This window comes from Sesamum indicum, linkage group LG8 (assembly GCF_026168435.1).
Source record: "Sesamum indicum cultivar Baizhima isolate 11 linkage group LG8, ASM2616843v1, whole genome shotgun sequence".
Classification (NCBI taxonomy): Eukaryota; Viridiplantae; Streptophyta; class Magnoliopsida; order Lamiales; family Pedaliaceae; genus Sesamum; species Sesamum indicum.
Window position 1 is genome coordinate 12,116,787 of NC_142664.1, and position 27,803 is coordinate 12,144,589.

A 27,803-nucleotide genomic window follows, 5' to 3' on the forward strand; every position below is an offset into this window, starting at 1 on the left:
GATTCGCCATAATCGATATAAAGCACGTGTGCTGACTGATCTAGTTAGTGTGATGCTATGGATTCACCGTCTAATGTCCTCAATGATCAGTAATGCTATGGTGGTAGGCGTCCTCTCGGTGTGATCGAATCGTCTAAGGTTTCTTTCCTTCCAAATGTGGTATACACATGATGCAAGTAGTGCTCTATAAGACATGTTGATGATGTGTTTACCCCTCCATCTCCGTGAAGCCCATGTAATGTCATCTTTCCACTCTCTATTGGGCCACAAGAACCGTATTGTTCTTCGAATTTCTGTGAGACATCTTCGACTAAATCTGCATTGGAAGAATAAATGTGCATGTGTCTCTGTCATTCCTTCATTGCATAAGATACATGGGCCAAGGTGAGCAAGCCATTGTTTATCTGTCGTAGCCAGCTTGCCTTGGATGGCAAGCCATAGAATAAATATGTGACGTGCGATTTTAAGTGATCCCGAAAGTAGTGGAGACCAGCCTACTTTCGGTCCTGGTGGGTCGAATAACTGGTAAATAGCCTGTGTTGTTGGTCGACCATTTTCAAATCTCCAAATTATACGGTCTTCCCCTCCAAGAATAGTGGGTACTACATGTGTAATCTCCAAACACTCTAGATCTCTGATAAGCGGCCATTGCCATACTCCTTCATGAATCACCGTGCTGAGTCTGGATGATTCATCTAGTCCAAGTAGCCTCGGTCCTCGTGGGAAAGAGTCACAAAGAGGGCCAAGGTGGTGCCACGGATCATGCCACAAGAAGAAATTCCTCATTCTCCAATCCGGTAGTCCACCATGGTTCGGAGAAACATCCGTAATCGGAGGATTTTCCTCCATCCCCATGAGCCGCCTTGGTCCGCAATCGTCCATATAGAGGTGCATTGTAGGCGTCCCTGGTACAGCCATTCAACCCAGATCGATGTTTTGCACGGTTTTATTAAAGCAAGTTTGTTTTCCTTTTATACTAACTTGTAGTTATTATAACGCTTAGCAAATGTATAACAGAAATGCTTGGGTCTAGATCTATGTTTGGTTCAAGTTTCGTAAAATTTTGAGAACGTTCAAAATTTAGCTGTTCTGCACGGTTTTATTAAAGTAAGTTTGTTTCCCTATTATACTAAGTTGTTCTTATTATTATGCTTAGAAATTTAACACACAAATTCTTGGATCTAGACCTACGTTTGGGTCAATTTTCGTCGAATTCTGAGAATGCTCAAAATTTAGCTGTTTTGAACGGTTTTATTAAAACAATTTTGTTTCCCTTTTATACTAACTTGTAGTTATTATTATGCTTAGCAAATTTACAACACAAATGCTTTGGTCTAGACCAACGTTTGGGTCAAGTTTCGTCGAATTCTGATACCGTCCAAAATTTAGCTGTTTTGCACGGTTTTATTAAATCAAGTTTGTTTCCCTTTTATATTAACTTGTAGTTATTATTACACTTAGGAAATTTAACACACAAATTCTTGGGTCTAGACCTATGTTTGGATCAAATTTAGTCGAATTCTGAGAATGCTTAAAATTTAGCTGTTTTGCACGATTTTATTAAAACAAGTTTGTTTCCCTTTTATACTAACTTGTAGTTATTATTACGCTTAGAAAATTTACCACAGATATTCTAGGGTCTAGACCTACGATTGGGTCTTTTTATCGTCGAATTTTGAGAACGTTCAAAAATTAGCTATTTTGGACGGTTTTATTGAAACAAGTTTTTTCCCTTTTTATACTAACTTGTAGTTATTATTACGCTTGGCAATTTTCCAATAAAAATGCTTGGGTCTAGACCTGGGATTGGGTCAAGTTTCGTTGAATTCTGAGAACGTTCAAATATTAGCTATTTTGCACGACATTATTAAAACAAGTTTGTTTCCCTTTTACGCTAACTTGTTGTTATTATTACGCTTAGTAAATTTACCACACAAATGCTTGGGTCTAGTCCAACGGTTGAGACAGGTTTCGTCGAATTCTAAGAACGTTCAAAATTTAGCTGTTTTGCACGGCTTTATTAAAGCAAGTTTGTTTCTCTATTATACTAACTTGTAGGTATTATTACGCTTAGAAATTTTACCACATATATTCTTGGGTCTAGACCTACGATTGGGTAAAGTTTCGTCGAATCCTGAGAACGTTTCAAAGTTAGCTGTTTTGCACGGTTTTATTAAAACAAGTTTGTTTCCCTTTTATACTAACTTGTACTTATTATTACGATTAGCAAATGTATAACACAAACGCTTGGGTCTCGATCTACGTTTGGGTCAAGTTTCGTAAAATTTTTAGAACGTTCAAAATTTAGCTGTTCTGCACGGTTTATTAAAGCAATTTTGTTTCCCTTTTATACTAACTTGTAATTATTATTACGCTTAGAAATTTAACACACAAATTCTTGGATCTAGACCTACGTTTGGGTCAAGTTTTGTCGAATTGTGAGAATGCTCAAAATTTAGCTGTTTTGCACGGTTTTATTAAAACAAGTTTGTTTCCCTTTTATACTAACTTTGAGTCATTATTACGCTTAGCAAATTACAACATAGATGTTTGGGTCTAGACCAACGTTTGGGTCAAGTTTCGTCGAATTCTGAGACCGTTCAAAATTTAGCTGGTTTGCACGGGTTTATTAAAACAAGTTTGTTTTCCTTTTATACTAACTTGTAGTTATTATTACGATTAGCAAATTTACAACACAAATGCTTGGGTCTAGACTTGCGACTGGGTCAAGTTTCATCGAATTCTGAGAACGTTCATAAGTTAGCTGTTTACACGATTTTATTAAAACAAGTTTGTTTCCCATTTATATTAACTTGTAGTTATTATTACATTTAGGAAATTTAACACACAAATTCTTGGGTCTAGACCCACGTTTGGATCAATTTTCGTCGAATTCTGAGAATGCTCAAAATTTAGCTGTTGTGCACGGTTTTATTAAAACAAGTTTGTTTCCCTTTTATACTAACCTGTAGTTATTATTACGCTTAGCAAATTTACCACACAAATGGTTGGGTCTAGACCAACGTTTGGGACAGGTTTTTTCGAATTCTGAAAACGTTCAAAATTTAGCTGTTTTGCACAGTTTTTTTTTTTTTGGTAAAAGTAAGTTTCATTAAGTAAAAATGGTACAGTACAACAACAATGTGGTCCCCAAATGGTTTATCCCTCGACAGGCCAAGGGATTCGCCATAATCGATATAAAGCACGTGTGCTGACTGATCTAGTTAGTGTGATGCTATGGATTCACCGTCTAATGTCCTCAATGATCAGTAATGCTATGGTGGTAGGCGTCCTCTCGGTGTGATCGAATCGTCTAAGGTTTCTTTCCTTCCAAATGTGGTATACACATGATGCAAGTAGTGCTCTATAAGACATGTTGATGATGTGTTTACCCCTCCATCTCCGTGAAGCCCATGTAATGTCATCTTTCCACTCTCTATTGGGCCACAAGAACCGTATTGTTCTTCGAATTTCTGTGAGACATCTTCGACTAAATCTGCATTGGAAGAATAAATGTGCATGTGTCTCTGTCATTCCTTCATTGCATAAGATACATGGGCCAAGGTGAGCAAGCCATTGTTTATCTGTCGTAGCCAGCTTGCCTTGGATGGCAAGCCATAGAATAAATATGTGACGTGCGATTTTAAGTGATCCCGAAAGTAGTGGAGACCAGCCTACTTTCGGTCCTGGTGGGTCGAATAACTGGTAAATAGCCTGTGTTGTTGGTCGACCATTTTCAAATCTCCAAATTATACGGTCTTCCCCTCCAAGAATAGTGGGTACTACATGTGTAATCTCCAAACACTCTAGATCTGTGATAAGCGGCCATTGCCATACTCCTTCATGAATCACCGTGCTGAGTCTGGATGATTCATCTAGTCCAAGTAGCCTCGGTCCTCGTGGGAAAGAGTCACAAAGAGGGCCAAGGTGGTGCCACGGATCATGCCACAAGAAGAAATTCCTCATTCTCCAATCCGGTAGTCCACCATGGTTCGGAGAAACATCCGTAATCGGAGGATTTTCCTCCATCCCCATGAGCCGCCTTGGTCCGCAATCGTCCATATAGAGGTGCATTGTAGGCGTCCCTGGTACAGCCATTCAACCCAGATCGATGTTTTGCACGGTTTTATTAAAGCAAGTTTGTTTTCCTTTTATACTAACTTGTAGTTATTATAACGCTTAGCAAATGTATAACAGAAATGCTTGGGTCTAGATCTATGTTTGGTTCAAGTTTCGTAAAATTTTGAGAACGTTCAAAATTTAGCTGTTCTGCACGGTTTTATTAAAGTAAGTTTGTTTCCCTATTATACTAAGTTGTTCTTATTATTATGCTTAGAAATTTAACACACAAATTCTTGGATCTAGACCTACGTTTGGGTCAAGTTTCGTCGAATTCTGAGAATGCTCAAAATTTAGCTGTTTTGAACGGTTTTATTAAAACAATTTTGTTTCCCTTTTATACTAACTTGTAGTTATTATTATGCTTAGCAAATTTACAACACAAATGCTTTGGTCTAGACCAACGTTTGGGTCAAGTTTCGTCGAATTCTGATACCGTCCAAAATTTAGCTGTTTTGCACGGTTTTATTAAATGAAGTTTGTTTCCCTTTTATATTAACTTGTAGTTATTATTACACTTAGGAAATTTAACACACAAATTCTTGGGTCTAGACCTATGTTTGGATCAAATTTAGTCGAATTCTGAGAATGCTCAAAATTTAGCTGTTTTGCACGATTTTATTAAAACAAGTTTGTTTCCCTTTTATACTAACTTGTAGTTATTATTACGCTTAGAAAATTTACCACAGATATTCTAGGGTCTAGACCTACGATTGGGTCTTTTTATCGTCGAATTTTGAGAACGTTCAAAAATTAGCTGTTTTGGACGGTTTTATTGAAACAAGTTTTTTCCCTTTTTATACTAACTTGTAGTTATTATTACGCTTGGCAATTTTCCAATAAAAATGCTTGGGTCTAGACCTGGGATTGGGTCAAGTTTCGTTGAATTCTGAGAACGTTCAAATATTAGCTGTTTTGCACGACATTATTAAAACAAGTTTGTTTCCCTTTTACGCTAACTTGTTGTTATTATTACGCTTAGTAAATTTACCACACAAATGCTTGGGTCTAGTCCAACGTTTGAGACAGGTTTCGTCGAATTCTAAGAACGTTCAAAATTTAGCTGTTTTGCACGGCTTTATTAAAGCAAGTTTGTTTCTCTATTATACTAACTTGTAGGTATTATTACGCTTAGAAATTTTACCACATATATTCTTGGGTCTAGACCTACGATTGGGTAAAGTTTCGTCGAATCCTGAGAACGTTTCAAAGTTAGCTGTTTTGCACGGTTTTATTAAAACAAGTTTGTTTCCCTTTTATACTAACTTGTACTTATTATTACGATTAGCAAATGTATAACACAAACGCTTGGGTCTCGATCTACGTTTGGGTCAAGTTTCGTAAAATTTTTAGAACGTTCAAAATTTAGCTGTTCTGCACGGTTTATTAAAGCAATTTTGTTTCCCTTTTATACTAACTTGTAATTATTATTACGCTTAGAAATTTAACACACAAATTCTTGGATCTAGACCTACGTTTGGGTCAAGTTTTGTCGAATTGTGAGAATGCTCAAAATTTAGCTGTTTTGCACGGTTTTATTAAAACAAGTTTGTTTCCCTTTTATACTAACTTTGAGTCATTATTACGCTTAGCAAATTACAACATAGATGTTTGGGTCTAGACCAACGTTTGGGTCAAGTTTCGTCGAATTCTGAGACCGTTCAAAATTTAGCTGGTTTGCACGGGTTTATTAAAACAAGTTTGTTTTCCTTTTATACTAACTTGTAGTTATTATTACGATTAGCAAATTTACAACACAAATGCTTGGGTCTAGACTTGCGACTGGGTCAAGTTTCATCGAATTCTGAGAACGTTCATAAGTTAGCTGTTTACACGGTTTTATTAAAACAAGTTTGTTTCCCATTTATATTAACTTGTAGTTATTATTACATTTAGGAAATTTAACACACAAATTCTTGGGTCTAGACCCACGTTTGGATCAATTTTCGTCGAATTCTGAGAATGCTCAAAATTTAGCTGTTGTGCACGGTTTTATTAAAACAAGTTTGTTTCCCTTTTATACTAACCTGTAGTTATTATTACGCTTAGCAAATTTACCACACAAATGGTTGGGTCTAGACCAACGTTTGGGACAGGTTTTTTCGAATTCTGAAAACGTTCAAAATTTAGCTGTTTTGCACAGTTTTTTTTTTTTTTGGTAAAAGTAAGTTTCATTAAGTAAAAATGGTACAGTACAACAACAATGTGGTCCCCAAATGGTTTATCCCTCGACTGGCCAAGGGATTCGCCATAATCGATATAAAGCACGTGTGCTGACTGATCTAGTTAGTGTGATGCTATGGATTCGCCGTCTAATGTCCTCAATGATCAGTAATGCTATGGTGGTAGGCGTCCTCTCGGTGTGATCGAATCGTCTAAGGTTTCTTTCCTTCCAAATGTGGTATACACATGATGCAAGTAGTGCTCTATAAGACATGTTGATGATATGTTTACCCCTCCATCTCCGTGAAGCCCATGTAATGTCATCTTTCCACTCTCTATTGGGCCATAAGAACCGTATTGTTCTTCGAATTTCTGTGATACATCTAGGACTAAATCTGCATTGGAAGAATAAATGTGCATGTGTCTCTGTCATTCCTTCATTGCATAAGATACATGGGCCAAGGTGAGCAAGCCATTGTTTATCTGTCGTAGCCAGCTTGCCTTGGATGGCAAGCCATAGAATAAATATGTGACGTGCGATTTAAGTGATCCCGAAAGTAGTAGAGACCAGCCTACTTTCGGTCCTGGTGGGTCGAATAACTGGTAAATAGCCTGTGTTGTTGGTCGACCATTTTCAAATCTCCAAATTATACGGTCTTCCCCTCCAAGAATAGTGGGTACTACATGTGTAATCTCCAAACACTCTAGATCTGTGATAAGCGGCCATTGCCATACTCCTTCATGAATCACCGTGCTGAGTCTGGATGATTCATCTAGTCCAAGTAGCCTCGGTCCTCGTGGGAAAGAGTCACAAAGAGGGCCAAGGTGGTGCCACGGATCATGCCACAAGAAGAAATTCCTCATTCTCCAATCCGGTAGTCCACCATGGTTCGGAGAAACATCCGTAATCGGAGGATTTTCCTCCATCCCCATGAGCCGCCTTGGTCCGTAATCGTCCATATAGAGGTGCATTGTAGGCGTCCCTGGTACAGCCATTCAACCCAGATCGATGTTTTGCACGGTTTTATTAAAGCAAGTTTGTTTTCCTTTTATACTAACTTGTAGTTATTATAACGCTTAGCAAATGTATAACAGAAATGCTTGGGTCTAGATCTATGTTTGGTTCAAGTTTCGTAAAATTTTGAGAACGTTCAAAATTTAGTTGTTCTGCACGGTTTTATTAAAGTAAGTTTGTTTCCCTATTATACTAAGTTGTTCTTATTATTATGTTTAGAAATTTAACACACAAATTCTTGGATCTAGACCTACGTTTGGGTCAAGTTTCGTCGAATTCTGAGAATGCTCAAAATTTAGCTGTTTTGAACGGTTTTATTAAAACAATTTTGTTTCCCTTTTATACTAACTTGTAGTTATTATTATGCTTAGCAAATTTACAACACAAATGCTTTGGTCTAGACCAACGTTTGGGTCAAGTTTTGTCGAATTCTGATACCGTCCAAAATTTAGCTGTTTTGCACGGTTTTATTAAATCAAGTTTGTTTCCCTTTTATATTAACTTGTAGTTATTATTACACTTAGGAAATTTAACACACAAATTCTTGGGTCTAGACCTATGTTTGGATCAAATTTAGTCGAATTCTGAGAATGCTCAAAATTTAGCTGTTTTGCACGGTTTTATTAAAACAAGTTTGTTTCCCTTTTATACTAACTTGTAGTTATTATTACGCTTAGAAAATTTACCACAGATATTCTAGGGTCTAGACCTACGATTGGGTCTTTTTATCGTCGAATTTTGAGAACGTTCAAAAATTAGCTGTTTTGGACGGTTTTATTGAAACAAGTTTTTTCCCTTTTTATACTAACTTGTAGTTATTATTACGCTTGGCAATTTTCCAATAAAAATGCTTGGGTCTAGACCTGGGATTGGGTCAAGTTTCGTTGAATTCTGAGAACGTTCAAATATTAGCTGTTTTGCACGACATTATTAAAACAAGTTTGTTTCCCTTTTACGCTAACTTGTTGTTATTATTACGCTTAGCAAATTTACCACACAAATGCTTGGGTCTAGTCCAACGTTTGAGACAGGTTTCGTCGAATTCTAAGAACGTTCAAAATTTAGCTGTTTTGCACGGCTTTATTAAAGCAAGTTTGTTTCTCTATTATACTAACTTGTAGGTATTATTACGCTTAGAAATTTTACCACATATATTCTTGGGTCTAGACCTACGATTGGGTAAAGTTTCGTCGAATCCTGAGAACGTTCAAAAGTTAGCTGTTTTGCACGGTTTTATTAAAACAAGTTTGTTTCCCTTTTATACTAACTTGTACTTATTATTACGATTAGCAAATGTATAACACAAACGCTTGGGTCTCGATCTATGTTTGGGTCAAGTTTCGTAAAATTTTTAGAACGTTCAAAATTTAGCTGTTCTGCACGGTTTATTAAAGCAATTTTGTTTCCCTTTTATACTAACTTGTAATTATTATTACGCTTAGAAATTTAACACACAAATTCTTGGATCTAGACCTACGTTTGGGTCAAGTTTTGTCGAATTGTGAGAATGCTCAAAATTTAGCTGTTTTGCACGGTTTTATTAAAACAAGTTTGTTTCCCTTTTATACTAACTTTGAGTCATTATTACGCTTAGCAAATTACAACATAGATGTTTGGGTCTAGACCAACGTTTGGGTCAAGTTTCGTCGAATTTTGAGACCGTTCAAAATTTAGCTGGTTTGCACGGGTTTATTAAAACAAGTTTGTTTTCCTTTTATACTAACTTGTAGTTATTATTACGATTAGCAAATTTACAACACAAATGCTTGGGTCTAGACTTGCGACTGGGTCAAGTTTCATCGAATTCTGAGAACGTTCATAAGTTAGCTGTTTTACACGGTTTTATTAAAACAAGTTTGTTTCCCATTTATATTAACTTGTAGTTATTATTACATTTAGGAAATTTAACACACAAATTCTTGGGTCTAGACCCACGTTTGGATCAATTTTCGTCGAATTCTGAGAATGCTCAAAATTTAGCTGTTGTGCACGGTTTTATTAAAACAAGTTTGTTTCCCTTTTATACTAACCTGTAGTTATTATTACGCTTAGCAAATTTACCACACAAATGGTTGGGTCTAGACCAACGTTTGGGACAGGTTTTTTCGAATTCTGAAAACGTTCAAAATTGTTTTGCACAGTTTTTTTTTTTTTGGTAAAAGTAAGTTTCATTAAGTAAAAATGGTACAGTACAACAACAATGTGGTCCCCAAATGGTTTATCCCTCGACAGGCCAAGGGATTCGCCATAATCGATATAAAGCACGTGTGCTGACTGATCTAGTTAGTGTGATGCTATGGATTCGCCGTCTAATGTCCTCAATGATCAGTAATGCTATGGTGGTAGGCGTCCTCTCGGTGTGATCGAATCGTCTAAGGTTTCTTTCCTTCCAAATGTGGTATACACATGATGCAAGTAGTGCTCTATAAGACATGTTGATGATGTGTTTACCCCTCTATCTCCGTGAAGCCCATGTAATGTCATCTTTCCACTCTCTATTGGGCCACAAGAACCGTATTGTTCTTCGAATTTCTGTGAGACATCTTCGACTAAATCTGCATTGGAAGAATAAATGTGCATGTGTCTCTGTCATTCCTTCATTGCATAAGATACATGGGCCAAGGTGAGCAAGCCATTGTTTATCTGTCGTAGCCAGCTTGCCTTGGATGGCAAGCCATAGAATAAATATGTGACGTATGATTTTAAGTGATCCCGAAAGTAGTGGAGACCAGCCTACTTTCGGTCCTGGTGGGTCGAATAACTGGTAAATAGCCTGTGTTGTTGGTCGACCATTTTCAAATCTCCAAATTATACGGTCTTCCCCTCCAAGAATAGTGGGTACTACATGTGTAATCTCCAAACACTCTAGATCTGTGATAAGCGGCCATTGCCATACTCCTTCATGAATCACCGTGCTGAGTCTGGATGATTCATCTAGTCCAAGTAGCCTCGGTCCTCGTGGGAAAGAATCACAAAGAGGGCCAAGGTGGTGCCACGGATCATGCCACAAGAAGAAATTCCTCATTCTCCAATCCGGTAGTCCACCATGGTTCGGAGAAACATCCGTAATCGGAGGATTTTCCTCCATCCCCATGAGCCGCCTTGGTCCGCAATCGTCCATATAGAGGTGCATTGTAGGCGTCCCTGGTACAGCCATTCAACCTAGATCGATGTTTTGCACGGTTTTATTAAAGCAAGTTTGTTTTCCTTTTATACTAACTTGTAGTTATTATAACGCTTAGCAAATGTATAACAGAAATGCTTGGGTCTAGATCTATGTTTGGTTCAAGTTTCGTAAAATTTTGAGAACGTTCAAAATTTAGCTGTTCTACACGGTTTTATTAAAGTTTGTTTCCCTATTATACTAAGTTGTTCTTATTATTATGCTTAGAAATTTAACACACGAATTCTTGGATCTAGACCTACGTTTGGGTCAAGTTTCGTCGAATTCTGAGAATGCTCAAAATTTAGCTGTTTTGAACGGTTTTATTAAAACAATTTTGTTTCTCTTTTATACTAACTTGTAGTTATTATTATGCTTAGCAAATTTACAACACAAATGCTTTGGTCTAGACCAACGTTTGGGTCAAGTTTCGTCGAATTCTGATACCGTCCAAAATTTAGCTGTTTTGCACGGTTTTATTAAATCAAGTTTGTTTCCCTTTTATATTAACTTGTAGTTATTATTACACTTAGGAAATTTAACACACAAATTCTTGGGTCTAGACCTATGTTTGGATCAAATTTAGTCGAATTCTGAGAATGCTCAAAATTTAGCTGTTTTGCACGGTTTTATTAAAACAAGTTTGTTTCCCTTTTATACTAACTTGTAGTTATTATTACGCTTAGAAAATTTACCACAGATATTCTAGGGTCTAGACCTACGATTGGGTCTTTTTATCGTCGAATTTTGAGAACGTTCAAAAATTAGCTGTTTTGGACGGTTTTATTGAAACAAGTTTTTTCCCTTTTTATACTAACTTGTAGTTATTATTACGCTTGGCAATTTTCCAATAAAAATGCTTGGGTCTAGACCTGGGATTGGGTCAAGTTTCGTTGAATTCTGAGAACGTTCAAATATTAGCTGTTTTGCACGACATTATTAAAACAAGTTTGTTTCCCTTTTACGCTAACTTGTTGTTATTATTACGCTTAGCAAATTTACCACACAAATGCTTGGGTCTAGTCCAACGTTTGAGATAGGTTTCGTCGAATTCTAAGAACGTTCAAAATTTAGCTGTTTTGCACGGCTTTATTAAAGCAAGTTTGTTTCTCTATTATACTAACTTGTAGGTATTATTACGCTTAGAAATTTTACCACATATATTCTTGGGTCTAGACCTACGATTGGGTAAAGTTTCGTCGAATCCTGAGAACGTTCAAAAGTTAGCTGTTTTGCACGGTTTTATTAAAACAAGTTTGTTTCCCTTTTATACTAACTTGTACTTATTATTACGATTAGCAAATGTATAACACAAACGCTTGGGTCTCGATCTATGTTTGGGTCAAGTTTCGTAAAATTTTTAGAACGTTCAAAATTTAGCTGTTCTGCACGGTTTATTAAAGCAATTTTGTTTCCCTTTTATACTAACTTGTAATTATTATTACGCTTAGAAATTTAACACACAAATTCTTGGATCTAGACCTACGTTTGGGTCAAGTTTTGTCGAATTGTGAGAATGCTCAAAATTTAGCTGTTTTGCACGGTTTTATTAAAACAAGTTTGTTTCCCTTTTATACTAACTTTGAATCATTATTACGCTTAGCAAATTACAACATAGATGTTTGGGTCTAGACCAACGTTTGGGTCAAGTTTCGTCGAATTCTGAGACCGTTCAAAATTTAGCTGGTTTGCACGGGTTTATTAAAACAAGTTTGTTTTCCTTTTATACTAACTTGTAGTTATTATTACGATTAGCAAATTTACAACACAAATGCTTGGGTCTAGACTTGCGACTGGGTCAAGTTTCATCGAATTCTGAGAACGTTCATAAGTTAGCTGTTTTACACGGTTTTATTAAAACAAGTTTGTTTCCCATTTATATTAACTTGTAGTTATTATTACATTTAGGAAATTTAACACACAAATTCTTGGGTCTAGACCCACGTTTGGATCAATTTTCGTCGAATTCTGAGAATGCTCAAAATTTAGCTGTTGTGCACGGTTTTATTAAAACAAGTTTGTTTCCCTTTTATACTAACCTGTAGTTATTATTACGCTTAGCAAATTTACCACACAAATGGTTGGGTCTAGACCAACGTTTGGGACAGGTTTTTTCGAATTCTGAAAACGTTCAAAATTTAGCTGTTTTGCACAGTTTTTTTTTTTTTTGGTAAAAGTAAGTTTCATTAAGTAAAAATGGTACAGTACAACAACAATGTGGTCCCCAAATGGTTTATCCCTCGACAGGCCAAGGGATTCGCCATAATCGATATAAAGCACGTGTGCTGACTGATCTAGTTAGTGTGATGCTATGGATTCGCCGTCTAATGTCCTCAATGATCAGTAATGCTATGGTGGTAGGCGTCCTCTCGGTGTGATCGAATCGTCTAAGGTTTCTTTCCTTCCAAATGTGGTATACACATGATGCAAGTAGTGCTCTATAAGACATGTTGATGATGTGTTTACCCCTCCATCTCCGTGAAGCCCATGTAATGTCATCTTTCCACTCTCTATTGGGCCACAAGAACCGTATTGTTCTTCGAATTTCTGTGAGACATCTTCGACTAAATCTGCATTGGAAGAATAAATGTGCATGTGTCTTTGTCATTCCTTCATTGCATAAGATACATGGGCCAAGGTGAGCAAGCCATTGTTTATCTGTCGTAGCCAGCTTGCCTTGGATGGCAAGCCATAGAATAAATATGTGACGTGCGATTTTAAGTGATCCCGAAAGTAGTGGAGACCAGCCTACTTTCGGTCCTGGTGGGTCGAATAACTGGTAAATAGCCTGTGTTGTTGGTCGACCATTTTCAAATCTCCAAATTATACGGTCTTCCCCTCCAAGAATAGTGGGTACTACATGTGTAATCTCCAAACACTCTAGATCTGTGATAAGCGGCCATTGCCATACTCCTTCATGAATCACCGTGCTGAGTCTGGATGATTCATCTAGTCCAAGTAGCCTCGGTCCTCGTGGGAAAGAGTCACAAAGAGGGCCAAGGTGGTGCCACGGATCATGCCACAAGAAGAAATTCCTCATTCTCCAATCCGGTAGTCCACCATGGTTCGGAGAAACATCCGTAATCGGAGGATTTTCCTCCATCCCCATGAGCCGCCTTGGTCCGCAATCGTCCATATAGAGGTGCATTGTAGGCGTCCCTGGTACAGCCATTCAACCCAGATCGATGTTTTGCACGGTTTTATTAAAGCAAGTTTGTTTTCCTTTTATACTAACTTGTAGTTATTATAACGCTTAGCAAATGTATAACAGAAATGCTTGGGTCTAGATCTATGTTTGGTTCAAGTTTCGTAAAATTTTGAGAACGTTCAAAATTTAGCTGTTCTGCACGGTTTTATTAAAGTAAGTTTGTTTCCCTATTATACTAAGTTGTTCTTATTATTATGCTTAGAAATTTAATACACGAATTCTTGGATCTAGACCTACGTTTGGGTCAAGTTTCGTCGAATTCTGAGAATGCTCAAAATTTAGCTGTTTTGAACGGTTTTATTAAAACAATTTTGTTTCCCTTTTATACTAACTTGTAGTATTATTATGCTTAGCAAATTTACAACACAAATGCTTTGGTCTAGACCAACGTTTGGGTCAAGTTTCGTCGAATTCTGATACCGTCCAAAATTTAGCTGTTTTGCACGGTTTTATTAAATCAAGTTTGTTTCCCTTTTATATTAACTTGTAGTTATTATTACACTTAGGAAATTTAACACACAAATTCTTGGGTCTAGACCTATGTTTGGATCAAATTTAGTCGAATTCTGAGAATGCTCAAAATTTAGCTGTTTTGCACGGTTTTATTAAAATAAGTTTGTTTCCCTTTTATACTAACTTGTAGTTATTATTACGCTTAGAAAATTTACCACAGATATTCTAGGGTCTAGACCTACGATTGGGTCTTTTTATCGTCGAATTTTGAGAACGTTCAAAAATTAGCTGTTTTGGACGGTTTTATTGAAACAAGTTTTTTCCCTTTTTATACTAACTTGTAGTTATTATTACGCTTGGCAATTTTCCAATAAAAATGCTTGGGTCTAGACCTGGGATTGGGTCAAGTTTCGTTGAATTCTGAGAACGTTCAAATATTAGCTGTTTTGCACGACATTATTAAAACAAGTTTGTTTCCCTTTTACGCTAACTTGTTGTTATTATTACGCTTAGCAAATTTACCACACAAATGCTTGGGTCTAGTCCAACGTTTGAGACAGGTTTCGTCGAATTCTAAGAACGTTCAAAATTTAGCTGTTTTGCACGGCTTTATTAAAGCAAGTTTGTTTCTCTATTATACTAACTTGTAGGTATTATTACGCTTAGAAATTTTACCACATATATTCTTGGGTCTAGACCTACGATTGGGTAAAGTTTCGTCGAATCCTGAGAACGTTCAAAAGTTAGCTGTTTTGCACGGTTTTATTAAAACAAGTTTGTTTCCCTTTTATACTAACTTGTACTTATTATTACGATTAGCAAATGTATAACACAAACGCTTGGGTCTCGATCTATGTTTGGGTCAAGTTTCGTAAAATTTTTAGAACGTTCAAAATTTAGCTGTTCTGCACGGTTTATTAAAGCAATTTTGTTTCCCTTTTATACTAACTTGTAATTATTATTACGCTTAGAAATTTAACACACAAATTCTTGGATCTAGACCTACGTTTGGGTCAAGTTTTGTCGAATTGTGAGAATGCTCAAAATTTAGCTGTTTTGCACGGTTTTATTAAAACAAGTTTGTTTCCCTTTTATACTAACTTTGAGTCATTATTACGCTTAGCAAATTACAACATAGATGTTTGGGTCTAGACCAACGTTTGGGTCAAGTTTCGTCGAATTCTGAGACCGTTCAAAATTTAGCTGGTTTGCACGGGTTTATTAAAACAAGTTTGTTTTCCTTTTATACTAACTTGTAGTTATTATTACGATTAGCAAATTTACAACACAAATGCTTGGGTCTAGACTTGCGACTGGGTCAAGTTTCATCGAATTCTGAGAACGTTCATAAGTTAGCTGTTTTACACGGTTTTATTAAAACAAGTTTGTTTCCCATTTATATTAACTTGTAGTTATTATTACATTTAGGAAATTTAACACACAAATTCTTGGGTCTAGACCCACGTTTGGATCAATTTTCGTCGAATTCTGAGAATGCTCAAAATTTAGCTGTTGTGCACGGTTTTATTAAAACAAGTTTGTTTCCCTTTTATACTAACCTGTAGTTATTATTACGCTTAGCAAATTTACCACACAAATGGTTGGGTCTAGACCAACGTTTGGGACAGGTTTTTTCGAATTCTGAAAACGTTCAAAATTGTTTTGCACAGTTTTTTTTTTTTTGGTAAAAGTAAGTTTCATTAAGTAAAAATGGTACAGTACAACAACAATGTGGTCCCCAAATGGTTTATCCCTCGACAGGCCAAGGGATTCGCCATAATCGATATAAAGCACGTGTGCTGACTGATCTAGTTAGTGTGATGCTATGGATTCGCCGTCTAATGTCCTCAATGATCAGTAATGCTATGGTGGTAGGCGTCCTCTCGGTGTGATCGAATCGTCTAAGGTTTCTTTCCTTCCAAATGTGGTATACACATGATGCAAGTAGTGCTCTATAAGACATGTTGATGATGTGTTTACCCCTCCATCTCCGTGAAGCCCATGTAATGTCATCTTTCCACTCTCTATTGGGCCACAAGAACCGTATTGTTCTTCGAATTTCTGTGAGACATCTTCGACTAAATCTGCATTGGAAGAATAAATGTGCATGTGTCTCTGTCATTCCTTCATTGCATAAGATACATGGGCCAAGGTGAGCAAGCCATTGTTTATCTGTCGTAGCCAGCTTGCCTTGGATGGCAAGCCATAGAATAAATATGTGACGTATGATTTTAAGTGATCCCGAAAGTAGTGGAGACCAGCCTACTTTCGGTCCTGGTGGGTCGAATAACTGGTAAATAGCCTGTGTTGTTGGTCGACCATTTTCGAATCTCCAAATTATACGGTCTTCCCCTCCAAGAATAGTGGGTACTACATGTGTAATCTCCAAACACTCTAGATTTGTGATAAGCGGCCATTGCCATACTCCTTCATGAATCACCGTGCTGAGTCTGGATGATTCATCTAGTCCAAGTAGCCTCGGTCCTCGTGGGAAAGAGTCACAAAGAGGGCCAAGGTGGTGCCACGGATCATGCCACAAGAAGAAATTCCTCATTCTCCAATCCGATAGTCCACCATGGTTCGGAGAAACATCCGTAATCGGAGGATTTTCCTCCATCCCCATGAGCCGCCTTGGTCCGTAATCGTCCATATAGAGGTGCATTGTAGGCGTCCCTGGTACAGCCATTCAACCCAGATCGATGTTTTGCACGGTTTTATTAAAGCAAGTTTGTTTTCCTTTTATACTAACTTGTAGTTATTATAACGCTTAGCAAATGTATAACAGAAATGCTTGGGTCTAGATCTATGTTTGGTTCAAGTTCGTAAAATTTTGAGAACGTTCAAAATTTAGCTGTTCTGCACGGTTTTATTAAAGTAAGTTTGTTTCCCTATTATACTAAGTTGTTCTTATTATTATGCTTAGAAATTTAACACACAAATTCTTGGATCTAGACCTACGTTTGGGTCAAGTTTCGTCGAATTCTGAGAATGCTCAAAATTTAGCTGTTTTGAACGGTTTTATTGAAACAATTTTGTTTCCCTTTTATACTAACTTGTAGTTATTATTATGCTTAGCAAATTTACAACACAAATGCTTTGGTCTAGACCAACGTTTGGGTCAAGTTTCGTCGAATTCTGATACCGTCCAAAATTTAGCTGTTTTGCACGGTTTTATTAAATCAAGTTTGTTTCCCTTTTATATTAACTTGTAGTTATTATTACACTTAGGAAATTTAACACACAAATTCTTGGGTCTAGACCTATGTTTGGATCAAATTTAGTCGAATTCTGAGAATGCTCAAAATTTAGCTGTTTTGCACGGTTTTATTAAAACAAGTTTGTTTCCCTTTTATACTAACTTGTAGTTATTATTACGCTTAGAAAATTTACCACAGATATTCTAGGGTCTAGACCTACGATTGGGTCTTTTTATCGTCGAATTTTGAGAACGTTCAAAAATTAGCTGTTTTGGACGGTTTTATTGAAACAAGTTTTTTCCCTTTTTATACTAACTTGTAGTTATTATTACGCTTGGCAATTTTCCAATAAAAATGCTTGGGTCTAGACCTGGGATTGGGTCAAGTTTCGTTGAATTCTGAGAACGTTCAAATATTAGCTGTTTTGCACGACATTATTAAAACAAGTTTGTTTCCCTTTTACGCTAACTTGTTGTTATTATTACGCTTAGCAAATTTACCACACAAATGCTTGGGTCTAGTCCAACGTTTGAGACAGGTTTCGTCGAATTCTAAGAACGTTCAAAATTTAGCTGTTTTGCACGGCTTTATTAAAGCAAGTTTGTTTCTCTATTATACTAACTTGTAGGTATTATTACGCTTAGAAATTTTACCACATATATTCTTGGGTCTAGACCTACGATTGGGTAAAGTTTCGTCGAATCCTGAGAACGTTCAAAAGTTAGCTGTTTTGCACGGTTTTATTAAAACAAGTTTGTTTCCCTTTTATACTAACTTGTACTTATTATTACGATTAGCAAATGTATAACACAAACGCTTGGGTCTCGATCTATGTTTGGGTCAAGTTTCGTAAAATTTTTAGAACGTTCAAAATTTAGCTGTTCTGCACGGTTTATTAAAGCAATTTTGTTTCCCTTTTATACTAACTTGTAATTATTATTACGCTTAGAAATTTAACACACAAATTCTTGGATCTAGACCTACGTTTGGGTCAAGTTTTGTCGAATTGTGAGAATGCTCAAAATTTAGCTGTTTTGCACGGTTTTATTAAAACAAGTTTGTTTCCCTTTTATACTAACTTTGAGTCATTATTACGCTTAGCAAATTACAACATAGATGTTTGGGTCTAGACCAACGTTTGGGTCAAGTTTCGTCGAATTCTGAGACCGTTCAAAATTTAGCTGGTTTGCACGGGTTTATTAAAACAAGTTTGTTTTCCTTTTATACTAACTTGTAGTTATTATTACGATTAGCAAATTTACAACACAAATGCTTGGGTCTAGACTTGCGACTGGGTCAAGTTTCATCGAATTCTGAGAACGTTCATAAGTTAGCTGTTTTACACGGTTTTATTAAAACAAGTTTGTTTCCCATTTATATTAACTTGTAGTTATTATTACATTTAGGAAATTTAACACACAAATTCTTGGGTCTAGACCCACGTTTGGATCAATTTTCGTCGAATTCTGAGAATGCTCAAAATTTAGCTGTTGTGCACGGTTTTATTAAAACAAGTTTGTTTCCCTTTTATACTAATCTGTAGTTATTATTACGCTTAGCAAATTTACCACACAAATGGTTGGGTCTAGACCAACGTTTGGGACAGGTTTTTTCGAATTCTGAAAACGTTCAAAATTGTTTTGCACAGTTTTTTTTTTTTTGGTAAAAGTAAGTTTCATTAAGTAAAAATGGTACAGTACAACAACAATGTGGTCCCCAAATGGTTTATCCCTCGACAGGCCAAGGGATTCGCCATAATCGATATAAAGCACGTGTGCTGACTGATCTAGTTAGTGTGATGCTATGGATTCGCCGTCTAATGTCCTCAATGATCAGTAATGCTATGGTGGTAGGCGTCCTCTCGGTGTGATCGAATCGTCTAAGGTTTCTTTCCTTCCAAATGTGGTATACACATGATGCAAGTAGTGCTCTATAAGACATGTTGATGATGTGTTTACCCCTCCATCTCCGTGAAGCCCATGTAATGTCATCTTTCCACTCTCTATTGGGCCACAAGAACCGTATTGTTCTTCGAATTTCTGTGAGACATCTTCGACTAAATCTGCATTGGAAGAATAAATGTGCATGTGTCTCTGTCATTCCTTCATTGCATAAGATACATGGGCCAAGGTGAGCAAGCCATTGTTTATCTGTCGTAGCCAGCTTGCCTTGGATGGCAAGCCATAGAATAAATATGTGACGTATGATTTTAAGTGATCCCGAAAGTAGTGGAGACCAGCCTACTTTCGGTCCTGGTGGGTCGAATAACTGGTAAATAGCCTGTGTTGTTGGTCGACCATTTTCAAATCTCCAAATTATACGGTCTTCCCCTCCAAGAATAGTGGGTACTACATGTGTAATCTCCAAACACTCTAGATCTGTGATAAGCGGCCATTGCCATACTCCTTCATGAATCACCGTGCTGAGTCTGGATGATTCATCTAGTCCAAGTAGCCTCGGTCCTCGTGGGAAAGAGTCACAAAGAGGGCCAAGGTGGTGCCACGGATCATGCCACAAGAAGAAATTCCTCATTCTCCAATCCGATAGTCCACCATGGTTCGGAGAAACATCCGTAATCGGAGGATTTTCCTCCATCCCCATGAGCCGCCTTGGTCCGTAATCGTCCATATAGAGGTGCATTGTAGGCGTCCCTGGTACAGCCATTCAACCCAGATCGATGTTTTGCACGGTTTTATTAAAGCAAGTTTGTTTTCCTTTTATACTAACTTGTAGTTATTATAACGCTTAGCAAATGTATAACAGAAATGCTTGGGTCTAGATCTATGTTTGGTTCAAGTTTCGTAAAATTTTGAGAACGTTCAAAATTTAGCTGTTCTGCACGGTTTTATTAAAGTAAGTTTGTTTCCCTATTATACTAAGTTGTTCTTATTATTATGCTTAGAAATTTAACACACAAATTCTTGGATCTAGACCTACGTTTGGGTCAAGTTTCGTCGAATTCTGAGAATGCTCAAAATTTAGCTGTTTTGAACGGTTTTATTAAAACAATTTTGTTTCCCTTTTATACTAACTTGTAGTTATTATTATGCTTAGCAAATTTACAACACAAATGCTTTGGTCTAGACCAACGTTTGGGTCAAGTTTTGTCGAATTCTGATACCGTCCAAAATTTAGCTGTTTTGCACGGTTTTATTAAATCAAGTTTGTTTCCCTTTTATATTAACTTGTAGTTATTATTACACTTAGGAAATTTAACACACAAATTCTTGGGTCTAGACCTATGTTTGGATCAAATTTAGTCGAATTCTGAGAATGCTCAAAATTTAGCTGTTTTGCACGGTTTTATTAAAACAAGTTTGTTTCCCTTTTATACTAACTTGTAGTTATTATTACGCTTAGAAAATTTACCACAGATATTCTAGGGTCTAGACCTACGATTGGGTCTTTTTATCGTCGAATTTTGAGAACGTTCAAAAATTAGCTGTTTTGGACGGTTTTATTGAAACAAGTTTTTTCCCTTTTTATACTAACTTGTAGTTATTATTACGCTTGGCAATTTTCCAATAAAAATGCTTGGGTCTAGACCTGGGATTGGGTCAAGTTTCGTTGAATTCTGAGAACGTTCAAATATTAGCTGTTTTGCACGACATTATTAAAACAAGTTTGTTTCCCTTTTACGCTAACTTGTTGTTATTATTACGCTTAGCAAATTTACCACACAAATGCTTGGGTCTAGTCCAACGTTTGAGACAGGTTTCGTCGAATTCTAAGAACGTTCAAAATTTAGCTGTTTTGCACGGCTTTATTAAAGCAAGTTTGTTTCTCTATTATACTAACTTGTAGGTATTATTACGCTTAGAAATTTTACCACATATATTCTTGGGTCTAGACCTACGATTGGGTAAAGTTTCGTCGAATCCTGAGAACGTTCAAAAGTTAGCTGTTTTGCACGGTTTTAATAAAACAAGTTTGTTTCCCTTTTATACTAACTTGTACTTATTATTACGATTAGCAAATGTATAACACAAACGCTTGGGTCTCGATCTATGTTTGGGTCAAGTTTCGTAAAATTTTTAGAACGTTCAAAATTTAGCTGTTCTGCACGGTTTATTAAAGCAATTTTGTTTCCCTTTTATACTAACTTGTAATTATTATTACGCTTAGAAATTTAACACACAAATTCTTGGATCTAGACCTACGTTTGGGTCAAGTTTTGTCGAATTGTGAGAATGCTCAAAATTTAGCTGTTTTGCACGGTTTTATTAAAACAAGTTTGTTTCCCTTTTATACTAACTTTGAGTCATTATTACGCTTAGCAAATTACAACATAGATGTTTGGGTCTAGACCAACGTTTGGGTCAAGTTTCGTCGAATTCTGAGACCGTTCAAAATTTAGCTGGTTTGCACAGGTTTATTAAAACAAGTTTGTTTTCCTTTTATACTAACTTGTAGTTATTATTACGATTAGCAAATTTACAACACAAATGCTTGGGTCTAGACTTGCGACTGGGTCAAGTTTCATCGAATTCTGAGAACATTCATAAGTTAGCTGTTTTACACGGTTTTATTAAAACAAGTTTGTTTCCCATTTATATTAACTTGTAGTTATTATTACATTTAGGAAATTTAACACACAAATTCTTGGGTCTAGACCCACGTTTGGATCAATTTTCGTCGAATTCTGAGAATGCTCAAAATTTAGCTGTTGTGCACGATTTTATTAAAACAAGTTTGTTTCTCCTTTATACTAACCTGTAGTTATTATTACGCGTAGCAAATTTACCACACAAATGGTTGGGTCTAGACCAACGTTTGGGACAGGTTTTTTCGAATTCTGAAAACGTTCAAAATTGTTTTGCACAGTTTTTTTTTTTTTGGTAAAAGTAAGTTTCATTAAGTAAAAATGGTACAGTACAACAACAATGTGGTCCCCAAATGGTTTATCCCTCGACAGGCCAAGGGATTCGCCATAATCGATATAAAGCACGTGTGCTGACTAATCTAGTTAGTGTGATGCTATGGATTCGCCGTCTAATGTCCTCAATGATCAGTAATGCTATGGTGGTAGGCGTCCTCTCGGTGTGATCGAATCGTCTAAGGTTTCTTTCCTTCCAAATGTGGTATACACATGATGCAAGTAGTGCTCTATAAGACATGTTGATGATGTGTTTACCCCTCCATCTCCGTGAAGCCCATGTAATGTCATCTTTCCACTCTCTATTGGGCCACAAGAACCGTATTGTTCTTCGAATTTCTGTGAGACATCTTCGACTAAATCTGCATTGGAAGAATAAATGTGCATGTGTCTCTGTCATTCCTTCATTGCATAAGATACATGGGCCAAGGTGAGCAAGCCATTGTTTATCTGTCGTAGCCAGCTTGCCTTGGATGGCAAGCCATAGAATAAATATGTGACGTATGATTTTAAGTGATCCCGAAAGTAGTGGAGACCAGCCTACTTTCGGTCCTGGTGGGTCGAATAACTGGTAAATAGCCTGTGTTGTTGGTCGACCATTTTCAAATCTCCAAATTAAACGGTCTTTCCCTCCAAGAATAGTGGGTACTACATGTGTAATCTCCAAACACTCTAGATCTGTGATAAGCGGCCATTGCCATACTCCTTCATGAATCACCGTGCTGAGTCTGGATGATTCATCTAGTCCAAGTAGCCTCGGTCCTCGTGGGAAAGAGTCACAAAGAGGGCCAAGGTGGTGCCACGGATCATGCCACAAGAAGAAATTCCTCATTCTCCAATCCGATAGTCCACCATGGTTCGGAGAAACATCCGTAATCGGAGGATTTTCCTCCATCCCCATGAGCCGCCTTGGTCCGTAATCGTCCATATAGAGGTGCATTGTAGGCGTCCCTGGTACAGCCATTCAACCCAGATCGATGTTTTGCACGGTTTTATTAAAGCAAGTTTGTTTTCCTTTTATACTAACTTGTAGTTATTATAACGCTTAGCAAATGTATAACAGAAATGCTTGGGTATAGATCTATGTTTGGTTCAAGTTTCGTAAAATTTTGAGAACGTTCAAAATTTAGCTGTTCTGCACGGTTTTATTAAAGTAAGTTTGTTTCCCTATTATACTAAGTTGTTCTTATTATTATGCTTAGAAATTTAACACACAAATTCTTGGATCTAGACCTACGTTTGGGTCAAGTTTCGTCGAATTCTGAGAATGCTCAAAATTTACCTGTTTTGAACGGTTTTATTAAAAGAATTTTGTTTCCCTTTTATACTAACTTGTAGTTATTATTATGCTTAGCAAATTTACAACACAAATGCTTTGGTCTAGACCAACGTTTGGGTCAAGTTTCGTCGAATTCTGATACCGTCCAAAATTTAGCTGTTTTGCACGGTTTTATTAAATCAAGTTTGTTTTCCTTTTATATTAACTTGTAGTTATTATTACACTTAGAAAATTTAACACACAAATTCTTGGGTCTAGACCTATGTTTGGATCAAATTTAGTCGAATTCTGAGAATGCTCAAAATTTAGCTGTTTTGCACGGTTTTATTAAAACAAGTTTGTTTCCCTTTTATACTAACTTGTAGTTATTATTACGCTTAGAAAATTTACCACAGATATTCTAGGGTCTAGACCTACGATTGGGTCTTTTTATCGTCGAATTTTGAGAACGTTCAAAAATTAGCTGTTTTGGACGGTTTTATTGAAACAAGTTTTTTCCCTTTTTATACTAACTTGTAGTTATTATTACGCTTGGCAATTTTCCAATAAAAATGCTTGGGTCTAGACCTGGGATTGGGTCAAGGTTCGTTGAATTCTGAGAATGTTCAGATATTAGCTGTTTTGCACGACATTATTAAAACAAGTTTGTTTCCCTTTTACGCTAACTTGTTGTTATTATTACGCTTAGCAAATTTACCACACAAATGCTTGGGTCTAGTCCAACGTTTGAGACAGGTTTCGTCGAATTCTAAGAACGTTCAAAATTTAGCTGTTTTGCACGGCTTTATTAAAGCAAGTTTGTTTCTCTATTATACTAACTTGTAGGTATTATTACGCTTAGAAATTTTACCACATATATTCTTGGGTCTAGACCTACGATTGGGTAAAGTTTCGTCGAATCCTGAGAACGTTCAAAAGTTAGCTGTTTTGCACGGTTTTATTTAAACAAGTTTGTTTCCCTTTTATACTAACTTGTAGTTATTATTACGATTAGCAAATGTATAACACAAACGCTTGGGTCTCGATCTATGTTTGGGTTAAGTTTCGTAAAATTTTTAGAACGTTCAAAATTTAGCTGTTCTGCACGGTTTATTAAAGCAATTTTGTTTCCCTTTTATACTAACTTGTAATTATTATTACGCTTAGAAATTTAACACACAAATTCTTGGATCTAGACCTACGTTTGGGTCAAGTTTTGTCGAATTGTGAGAATGCTCAAAATTTAGCTGTTTTGCACGGTTTTATTAAAACAAGTTTGTTTCCCTTTTATACTAACTTTGAGTCATTATTACGCTTAGCAAATTACAACATAGATGTTTGGGTCTAGACCAATGTTTGGGTCAAGTTTCGTCGAATTCTGAGACCGTTCAAAATTTAGCTGGTTTGCACGGGTTTATTAAAACAAGTTTGTTTTCCTTTTATACTAACTTGTAGTTATTATTACGATTAGCAAATTTACAACACAAATGCTTGGGTCTAGACTTGCGACTGGGTCAAGTTTCATCGAATTCTGAGAACGTTCATAAGTTAGCTGTTTTACACGGTTTTATTAAAACAAGTTTGTTTCCCATTTATATTAACTTGTAGTTATTATTACATTTAGGAAATTTAACACACAAATTCTTGGGTCTAGACCCACGTTTGGATCAATTTTCGTCAAATTCTGAGAATGCTCAAAATTTAGCTGTTGTGCACGGTTTTATTAAAACAAGTTTGTTTCCCTTTTATACTAACCTGTAGTTATTATTACGCTTAGCAAATTTACCACACAAATGGTTGGGTCTAGACCAACGTTTGGGACAGGTTTTTTCGAATTCTGAAAACGTTCAAAATTTAGCTGTTTTGCACAGTTTTTTTTTTTGGTAAAAGTAAGTTTCATTAAGTAAAAATGGTACAGTACAACAACAATGTGGTCCCCAAATGGTTTATCCCTCGACAGGCCAAGGGATTCGCCATAATCGATATAAAGCACGTGTGCTGACTGATCTAGTTAGTGTGATGCTATGGATTCGCCGTCTAATGTCCTCAATGATCAGTAATGCTATGGTGGTAGGCGTCCTCTCGGTGTGATCGAATCGTCTAAGGTTTCTTTCCTTCCAAATGTGGTATACACATGATGCAAGTAGTGCTCTATAAGACATGTTGATGATGTGTTTACCCCTCCATCTCCGTGAAGCCCATGTAATGTCATCTTTCCACTCTCTATTGGGCCACAAGAACCGTATTGTTCTTCGAATTTCTGTGAGACATCTTCGACTAAATCTGCATTGGAAGAATAAATGTGCATGTGTCTCTATCATTCCTTCATTGCATAAGATACATGGGCCAAGGTGAGCAAGACATTGTTTATCTGTCGTAGCCAGCTTGCCTTGGATGGCAAGCCATAGAATAAATATGTGACGTGCGATTTTAAGTGATCCCGAAAGTAGTGGAGACCAGCCTACTTTCGATCCTGATGGGTCGAATAACTGGTAAATAGCCTGTGTTGTTGGTCGACCATTTTCAAATCTCCAAATTATACGGTCTTCCCCTCCAAGAATAGTGGGTACTACATGTGTAATCTCCAAACACTCTAGATCTGTGATAAGCGGCCATTGCCATACTCCTTCATGAATCACCGTGCTGAGTCTGGATGATTCATCTAGTCCAAGTAGCCTCGGTCCTCGTGGGAAAGAGTCACAAAGAGGGCCAAGGTGGTGCCACGGATCATGCCACAAGAAGAAATTCCTCATTCTCCAATCCGGTAGTCCACCATGGTTCGGAGAAACATCCGTAATCGGAGGATTTTCCTCCATCCCCATGAGCCGCCTTGGTCCGTAATCGTCCATATAGAGGTGCATTGTAGGCGTCCCTGGTACAGCCATTCAACCCAGATCGATGTTTTGCACGATTTTATTAAAGCAAGTTTGTTTTCCTTTTATACTAACTTGTAGTTATTATAACGCTTAGCAAATGTATAACAGAAATGCTTGGGTCTAGATCTATGTTTGGTTCAAGTTTCGTAAAATTTTGAGAACGTTCAAAATTTAGCTGTTCTGCACGGTTTTATTAAAGTAAGTTTGTTTCCCTATTATACTAAGTTGTTCTTATTATTATGCTTAGAAATTTAACACACAAATTCTTGGATCTAGACCTACGTTTGGGTCAAGTTTCGTCGAATTCTGAGAATGCTCAAAATTTAGCTGTTTTGAACGGTTTTATTAAAAGAATTTTGTTTCCCTTTTATACTAACTTGTAGTTATTATTATGCTTAGCAAATTTACAACACAAATGCTTTGGTCTAGACCAACGTTTGGGTCAAGTTTCGTCGAATTCTGATACCGTCCAAAATTTAGCTGTTTTGCACGGTTTTATTAAATCAAGTTTGTTTCCCTTTTATATTAACTTGTAGTTATTATTACACTTAGGAAATTTAACACACAAATTCTTGGGTCTAGACCTATGTTTGGATCAAATTTAGTCGAATTCTGAGAATGCTCAAAATTTAGCTGTTTTGCACGGTTTTATTAAAACAAGTTTGTTTCCCTTTTATACTAACTTGTAGTTATTATTACGCTTAGAAAATTTACCACAGATATTCTAGGGTCTAGACCTACGATTGGGTCTTTTCATCGTCGAATTTTGAGAACGTTCAAAAATTAGCTGTTTTGGACGGTTTTATTGAAACAAGTTTTTTCCCTTTTTATACTAACTTGTAGTTATTATTACGCTTGGCAATTTTCCAATAAAAATGCTTGGGTCTAGACCTGGGATTGGGTCAAGTTTCGTTGAATTCTGAGAACGTTCAAATACTAGCTGTTTTGCACGACATTATTAAAACAAGTTTGTTTCCCTTTTATGCTAACTTGTTGTTATTATTACGCTTAGCAAATTTACCACACAAATGCTTGGGTCTAGTCCAACGTTTGAGACAGGTTTCGTCGAATTCTAAGAACGTTCAAAATTTAGCTGTTTTGCACGGCTTTATTAAAGCAAGTTTGTTTCTCTATTATACTAACTTGTAGGTATTATTACGCTTAGAAATTTTACCACATATATTCTTGGGTCTAGACCTACGATTGGGTAAATTTTCGTCGAATCCTGAGAACGTTTCAAAGTTAGCTGTTTTGCACGGTTTTATTAAAACAAGTTTGTTTCCCTTTTATACTAACTTGTACTTATTATTACGATTAGCAAATGTATAACACAAACGCTTGGGTCTCGATCTATGTTTGGGTCAAGTTTCGTAAAATTTTTAGAACGTTCAAAATTTAGCTGTTCTGCACGGTTTATTAAAGCAATTTTGTTTCCCTTTTATACTAACTTGTAATTATTATTACGCTTAGAAATT